Source organism: Nelumbo lutea, chromosome 5, assembly GCF_056320005.1.
Source record: "Nelumbo lutea isolate HS-2025 chromosome 5, American lotus-T2T, whole genome shotgun sequence".
In the NCBI taxonomy this organism is placed as follows: domain Eukaryota; kingdom Viridiplantae; phylum Streptophyta; class Magnoliopsida; order Proteales; family Nelumbonaceae; genus Nelumbo; species Nelumbo lutea.
This window is the reverse complement of record NC_142688.1, coordinates 70,153,538-70,162,225: the sequence shown is the minus strand read 5'-3', so window position 1 is coordinate 70,162,225 and position 8,688 is coordinate 70,153,538. Positions and strand designations below refer to the sequence as shown.

At 40.0% G+C, this 8,688-nt stretch overlaps 1 non-coding gene across 1 annotated transcript; it reads left to right on the top strand.

The window, feature by feature from the left end:
- Positions 1-6,512: 6,512 nt before the first annotated feature.
- On the top strand, positions 6,513-6,619 carry LOC148852839 (small nucleolar RNA R71). The gene has a single exon (XR_016100046.1). It is a non-coding gene; the product is annotated as a small nucleolar RNA R71 (small nucleolar RNA).
- Positions 6,620-8,688: the final 2,069 nt, after the last annotated feature.

Here is an 8,688-nt window from a genome sequence, read left to right as displayed (position 1 = left end):
TTCCTTGCGCCTAGCCTTCTTCTCTTCTCTTCTCTCAAGGTGGCTGAACCTCTAAGAGTGGGAGAGCTTTCCTCTCAAGCAATTGAACACCCCTCCCCCCTCCTAGAGGCCTCCTTATATAGTTTTTCAAGGGGGCTCTTGCCCCTTCTTGAAGCCTCTAGAATGGGGTGTATTACACCCCTTTCTTGAACTTTCTAGAGTGCTCCCTCCTTCTCTTCAAGAAACTCCTAGAAGTTGCCGCCCCTAGCTCCCTTTGGGCTGCTATTTGGGCTACAACTTAGCTTGCTTTTGAGCTCATGTGGGCTACACTCTAGGCTGTTATTTGGGCTAAAAATGGGCCTTCCTTGCTGGGCCGAATTCTCCTCATAGCTAGGCTTTATTTTCTTGGGTTTTCTCAAGGAATTCACTTGCTCTTTTTGGGCCGAAGTGCTCTCTCTTGCTTCCATGACCGGGCTGGACTGAAATTGGTCTTTTTGAACCTTCTTTTCTTGCCTTTTTCCTTCCTTTTCTTGGATTGATTATCCCTGAACTTATTCTTAGCATTAAGCTAAATTAAGGCAAAAATTAATAAAACCAGCATAAAAATCCATGCTAAAGTCCTCAAAAATTATAGATAAATTGTAAGTTCATCAAATACCCCCACACTTAAGCTTTTGCTTGTCCTCAAGCAAAGACATCAGCCATAAACTTAACATTCCCCCCTTCTGTTCTCACCATTTACCTGGTGAACTTTTTAAGATAGAAATGCATTGAGTAGTCGGGGAACTTTTGTAAGTGCTCAACTCTTATTCTTGTAAATTACCATTTAAGATATGTATCAGATCCGAGGAAAGGAGAATATGAATTTCATCATAGTCTAGCCTTCACTCCTAATTCATATATAAATCAGCTCCTTAATTGTCAAGGTTAATAATCAAATTTCACTAAGTTTCACATCTATAACTAAATCTCTATGAGAGTTCAACTTTAGAGTGCCCCTTTGAACCTCGGTTGTCACCACAATTACTTATTTCTAAGGGTGAGTGCATTTTATGCTCCATCTCACCTTTTTTTTTTTTTTTTTTTTTTTCTTTTCGGTGTGAGTGCATTTTATGCTCCATCTCACACTTTTTTTTTTTTTTTTTTTTTCTTTTTTTTTTTTTGTGTGAGTGCATCTTATGCTCCATCTCACACTGGTCACTTGTTTGAGGTAGGTAAATAGGACTCATGTTCTAAGCTGCTAGTTTTACTATTCAGCTCAGAATAGCGGAGTCAATTTGGGCTTTTGTCCTTCTTTGCAATTATTGAACCTCAAGAATTAGCACTTCAGATGTGCACTAGCTCTCTTGACCATTAACAATGAAATCAAGGGCTTCCATACACATGAAGGAAGTTAGGGCTAGTCATGCTGAAAGGCATATTCATCTCCCCTTTTCTCCTGCATAAATCAAATTGGGTCATTCACACGAATAAAAACTTAACAAGTACATCAGTCTCCCTCAACTCATTGAATTCCTTCTTAAAAAAAATCATCAAATAAATAGTAATGAACTTGAGGGGTTCCAGTCTTTTTTTTTTTTTTTTTTTTTTTTTTGTGATGTCATTGCTTGCATATGTGTGTTGGGGTGCATGAGGTGCATGGTTTCAACCCCCATACCCTAGCCTCGGGCTCACTCCCCCACACTTGAGATGAACATTGTCCTCAATGTTCGTAGTGTTAGGGAGTCACACTTGCTAGAGCAAACTGAAGAAAAGAAAATGATGAACTGAGTCCTTAAAGAATTGGAATTTTGAGAAAAAGATCTTTATTTTACTAACTAATATTCTAAAAAGATAAATGACAAAAAGATTCCTTAACTTGTTCATGAGCAAGCATAAGAGATTATTGGTTATCTAGATAAACAGTGGATGGAGGGGGTACAGTACTGCCCATTAAATATGGTTTCAGGCGCTGACCATTTACTTTAAACGTGCCCTGAACTGGGTGGGTGAGTTCTATAGCCCCATGGGGAAAAACCTGTGAAATGGTAAAGGGTCCAGACCACCTGGATCTCAGCTTACCTGGAAACAAGCGGAGACGGGAATTATATAACAATACCTGTTGGCCTACATAAAAGTCCCGTCTCAGCAAGTTCTTATCATGCCAGTTTTTTATTCTTTCTTTATAAACTTTGGCATTCTCATAGGTGGTAAGTCTAAATTCATCCAATTCATTCAATTGCAACCGCCTTTTAGCCCCTGTGGCCTGAATGTCAAAATTTAAGAATTTAAGAGCCCAATAGGCCTTGTGTTCCAATTCAACTGGTAAATGGCATGCTTTACCAAAGACCAATCTGTAGGGGGACATGCCAATAGGTGTCTTAAATGCAGTTCTGTATGCCCATAATGCATCATCTAATTTGATGGACCAATCTTTTCTGGTGGATGCTACGGTCTTTTCCAGAATTCTTTTGAGTTCCCTGTTAGCCAACTCCACTTGGCCACTGGTTTGAGGGTGATAAGGGGTAGCTAATTTATGTGTAATTCCATATTTCTGCATTAACCTCTCAAATTGGCTATTGCAGAAGTGAGTTCCCCTATCACTAATTATAGCTCGCGGAGTGCCAAATCGGGAGAATAGCTTCTTTAGGAAGTGTACTACCCTTCTTGAGTCATTTGTGGGTAAAGCCATGGCTTCTACCCATTTGGATACATAGTCAACTGCAACGAGGATGTACTTATTCCCAAAAGAATTCGGGAAAGGTCCCATGAAATCTATACCCCAAACATCAAAGATTTCACAGATTAAAATATTGGAAAGGGGCATTTCATTCCGTCGGGAAATGTTTCCCGATCTTTGGCATTTGTCACATGTGGACACATACCGATGGGCATCTTTGAAGAGTGTGGGCCAATAAAAACCTGATTGCAAAACCTTGGCTGCCGTGCGACTAGCTCCAAAATGACCTCCTGCTTCTTTATCATGGCAAAATTGGAGTACCGACTCCATCTCCTCCTCGGGGACACATCTCCTTATGATCTGATCTGCACACAATTTATACAAAAAGGGTTCCTCCCACAGATAGTATTTTACATCAGAAAAGAATTTCTTGTTCTGTTGATATGAAAGGTTAGGAGGAAGGACTTGTGCAGCTAGATAATTAGCAAAATCAGCATACCAAGGATATGAGTATTTCTGTATTGAGTACAACTGCTCATCCGGAAATTCTTCTCGAATGTTGCTGGTTATCTCCTCTTTTGAGCTTACCGTGTCCAACCGGGAGAGATGGTCAGCAGCCAGGTTTGCAGCACCCTTCAGGTCTCTAATCTCAATGTCAAACTCTTGCAATAAAAGGATCCACCTGATCAGTCTTGGTTTTGAGTTTTGCTTGGTAAGCAAGTGCCTTAATGCCGAGTGATCTGTGTGGACAACAACCTTGGATAATATCAGATATGAACGAAACTTATCAAGTGCAAATATTACTGCTAACAGCTCCTTTTCTGTGGTGGTGTAATTGAGTTGGGGTCCAGTCAAGGTTCTGCTAGCATAGTAAATTGGCTGAAAATGTTTGTTCATTCTTTGTCCTAAAACAGCTCCTATAGCAAAATCACTCGCATCACACATCAATTCAAATGGGAGGGTCCAATCTGGTGCTATCATGATAGGTGCATGGATCAATTTGTCTTTCAAGATGTTGAAAGCATGAAGACATTCAGTTGAAAATTCAAAAGGCACTTCTTTCTGAAGCAAGGTAGATAATGGCTTGGAAATTTTTGAGAAATCTTTAATAAACCTTCTATAGAATCCGACATGTCCTAAGAAACTTCTCAAAGAACGAATAGATGTTGGGGTTGGTAATTTTTCAATTGCCTCCACCTTGGCCTTGTCGACTTCTATACCTCTTTGAGAGATCTTGTGTCCAAGCACTATGCCTTCTTGCACCATAAAATGACATTTCTCCCAATTCAACACAAGATGTGTTTCTTTACATCTAGTAAGCACCTGTTCCAGATTATTCAAACATGCATCAAATGAAGAGCCAAAAACTGAAAAATCATCCATGAAGATCTCAATAAATTTTTCAACCATATCAGAAAATATAGACATCATACATCGCTGAAAGGTTGCTGGGGCATTGCATAACCCAAAGGGCATCCTTCGGTATGCAAAGGTTCCATATGGGCAAGTAAAAGTGGTCTTTTCTTGATCTTCTGGTGCAATTGGTATCTGGTTATACCCTGAATATCCATCCAAGAAACAATAATACTCATGCCCGGCTAGCCTCTCCAACATTTGATCCATAAATGGGAGAGGGAAATGGTCCTTCCGGGTGGCTTCATTTAATTTTCTATAGTCAATACACACACGCCATCCGGTAATGGTTCTAGTAGGGATGAGTTCATTTTTCTCATTTGGAACAACAGTCGTACCCCTTTTTTTGGGCACAACTTGCACAGGGCTTACCCAAGAACTATCAGAAATAGGATAAATGATCCCAGCATCTAACAACTTAATTATTTCAGCCTTTACCACTTCTTTCATGTTGGGATTCAGGCGCCTTTGGGGCTGAACGGAAGGCTTGCTGTCCTCTTCCATCAAAATTCTGTGAGTGCAGATTGATGGATTAATGCCTTTGATATCTTCTACCTTCCAAGCTATAGCATTTTTGTGTTCCCGCAGCACTCTTAATAATTTGTCTCTTTGTAAGGGATTCAGTGCTGCGGAAATTATCACGGGGAGATCTGATGGTTCCTCAAGGAAAGCATACTCTAAATGGGATGGTAATTGCTTCAGTTCAAGGGTGGGGGGTTCTTGGGGTGATGGCTTACCTGATGGTCCGGGCAATTTGCCTAAGTTCTCTAATTTAAGAAACCCCTTTCCCTTGAATTGAGGCTTATCATTCAGGTATGCTATCATGAGGTTTATTTTTTCATTTTCTGTTTCTTCAAGTTCTCCCTGTTGGAGGCAGAGTTCAAGAGGATCAGTTATTCTACTTACCTGGAAGCATTCATCAATTGTCAATTCAATGGCATCAATCATAAAACAAGAATCATCACTAGAGGGTGCATGTTTCATAGCATCAGACATTTTAAAAATTATCTCCTCATCTTGTATCCTAAGGCTGAGTTGTCCTTGTTGGACATCAATCATTGCTTTCCCGGTAGCCAGGAAAGGTCTCCCTAGGATAAGCGGGACCTCCACATCTTCTTGCATGTCTAACACAATGAAATCAACTGGAAAAATGAATTTGTCAACTTTAACTAACACATCTTCTATGATCCCCCTAGGATGTCTAATGGATCTATCAGCCAATTGTAATGCCACTCTAGTGGGTTGGGGTTCATTCAACCCCAATTTCTTGAAGATAGAATATGGCATTAAATTGATGCTAGCTCCCAGGTCACATAAAGCGTTTTCAATTTTTAAACTGCCAATGGTACAAGGAATAGTGAAACTCCCTGGATCTTTGAGTTTCTGAGGCAGCTTGTTCAGAAGGATAGCAGAACATTCCTCATTTAATGCAACTGTAGCCACATCTCCCAGTTTCCTTTTGTTTGCCAATAATTCCTTCAAAAACCTTGCATAGTGTGGCATCTGGGCTAAAGCATCAGCAAAAGGAATATTAATATGTAAACTTTTAAATATTTCAAGAAACTTACCAAATTCCTTCTCCAATTTTTGTTGCTTCAGCCTGTTAGGGAATGGAACTTGTGGTTGTTGGTGCATCCCTTGTTGTGCTTCTGGTTGTTCCGTCTTCTGTTGTCTGGTTCCAAGGCTTGTTTCTGCCTTGGGTTCAGCCCAATTCTTCTTTTCTACCTCAGGCAACTCTTTTCCACTTCTTAAGGTAATAGCTTGCACCTGCTCTCGTGGATTCACTTCAGTGTTGCTTGGAAGAGTTCCCGGCAGTCTGGAAGAGATTAATTGTGCCAATTGCCCCACTTGGTTTTCCAGGTTTTTGATTGAGGCTTCCTGGTTCTGGAACCTAGTTTCTGCACCTGCTATAAATTTTGTCATCAGTTCCTCCAAATTGGATTTCGGTTCAGGCTGATGATAAGTCTGGTGGAACGGCTTGGAAATATGCTGATTTGGCCAGGACTGGTTTGAATGTCCCCTCCATCCTGGATGAAAAGTATGGTGACTCTGGTAACCCTGCTGTCTTGACGAATTGCTGACATAGTCAACTTGTTCAGTAGATGGTCTGAACTGATTGCCAACTTGGCAGTCTGTACTGATGTGGCCTCCCCCACACAATTCACAATTAAGAGGCTGCACATGCATGGCAGCTATCTGCATTTCATCTATTTTTTTACTGAGTGCTCCTATTTGTGCAGCTAGTGCTGTATAAGTGTCAACATTATGCAAGCCTTGCTGCTTCCTAGTTTGAGTCCTTTCCGAATGCCATTGATAATTGTTGGCTGCCATTTCCTCAATAAGTGCATGGGCAACCTCAGGAGTTTTATTATTTATGGATCCTCCGGCTGCAGCATCTAATATGGTCTTATTTGAGTCAGTAAGACCATTATAGAAAGTCTGCACTTGCAGCCAAATGGGGAGGCCATGGTGAGGAACTCTCCTTAACAGCTCCTTGTATCGTTCCCATGACTCATATAAAGATTCCCCCTCTTGCTGGAAAAAAGTAGTGATGTCATTCCTCATTTTAGCAGTTTTAGAAGGGGGAAAATATTTAGAGAGAAAACGGCTGGCCATTTCGTCCCATGTGGCTATAGATCCTGCCGGTAATGAGTTCAACCAAGCTTTGGCTTTATCCTTCAAAGAAAATGGGAATAACCTCAGCCGGATGGCATCATCACTTACCCCATTGTGTTTGAAGGTGTCACAGATTTCCAAGAAGTTAGCAATATGGGCATTCGGATCCTCATGGGCCATACCACAAAACTGAACCGTATTTTGTATCATTTGGATTATGGCCGGTTTAATTTCGAAGTTATTGGCAGCAATAGTTGGCCTGATAATGCTGGAGACAGTCCCGGTGAGGGTAGGCTTGGCATAATCCATCATAGTTCTTTGTTCAGCCATTTCTTGTGCTTCTTGTCTGACTTGCTTAGCAGCTCTCAAACGGACACGGAGAGTCCGTTCAATCTCTGGGTCGTAAAGGATCTCTTCCAGTTCAGGTCTGCTTGTCATAAACTGTTAAAGTCAAAGCAATAAAAATGCCAATATTCACAAAAGAAAATAAATAACTAATCCTATCACACTGAAAATGTAAAGTGAAGTATTGGAATACAAAACCTACATCCTATCATGAATAAATGAAGCCGATTATACTAAAAGCAGATTTAAACCAATCATCTTATTCAAGGTTCCTTTATCTACATCCATCGATTGCAACATCTGAATTCAGACCCAATTTAGATCTGAGTTCAGATCTACAAGTCTTTGGTATTGTTAGTCTAGAGAAATTAATAAATAATAATTCAGATCTGAGCTGGATATCTCATACACACTCATTGGTATACACTACAATATACATCCATTAAGGTTGGAATCAATTCTGTGATGCTTTAGGGCTGAAATCAGATCTGATCTAAAAAAAAAAAAAAAAAAATTTAAAAGGATCTGAAATAAACTAAAACCAGTCCTGAGTTAGGCTTGGGTTAAAAACTCTACAATTGAAGCTCAAACCTGTATAGCTGATGCATATCAAACACTTGCTAAGACCTGAAAATTGGGTCTGCAATGTTTGGTATTGCAAGCTATTCGGCCCATACAACTTTTGTAGAAATCTGAAATCAGGTCTGCTAACTGTTGCACTATAGCAGCCCTGCTACAGATCTGAATGCTAAAAGAAATACTTGGAAAGTGCTAATTTTTCTTAAATATCTGAGGCATAACAATTATTCAATCCAAACATACACCTCCTTAGCTAATGTAGCTCGGTTACAAGTGGGTAAAGCCAAGAATTCAGTCCACCCAGAATTCATAGTATGCTCTGTATCAGTTCAGTCCTCACATCATATCAACTGCATTTCAGATTTGAATTTCTCTCATTCCTTGCTATCCATTCACCCTTGAGGCAGGTTGGATGTATCCTAGGGTGGATTGGGGTAGTGATGGCACCCAATTCACCTCAAACTTGCATCGGTTCAGATCTGAGTTCAGAGGAATTCAGATCTGAACTGAGCAGATCTGTAACAGCAGAATTCAGATCTGAACTCAAGTCTGAGTTTGGATCTGAATTCTCAATTGCCTTACCTTCAGTTATTGCTACCAAATTGTTTTTGGGGAATAGCAGAAGTGCCCTAGGGTGAATTGGGGTGGTGATGACACCCAATTCCCCTCAAAATTTCATCAGTTCAGGTCTGAGTTCAGAGGAACTCAGATCTGAACTGTTGCAGATCTGCAATAGCAGAATTCAGATCTGAACTCAGATCTGAGTTCTGATCCGAATTCTCAATTGCTCCTCTGGTTGTTCAAAAGATCTCCCCCTTTTTTTTTTTCATTTGTTTTTTTTTTTTTTTTCTTTTTGTAATGAATGAAAAGAATAATAAAATCTGAAACACAAGCAACTCTTTTCGGTTGAGTGCTGCAGATCTGAAATCTGCTGATCTGAGTGCCGAATGCAACTCAGATCTGCAACACTCATGTTTATGTGAATTTTTTTTTTTTTTTTCTTTTTGAAGGGAACAACATCAAGATTGAATAGAAATCAAATATGCCTTTATTAAAATGAAACTGAAACCAAAAAAAAAAAAGTAATCTACTTAAGA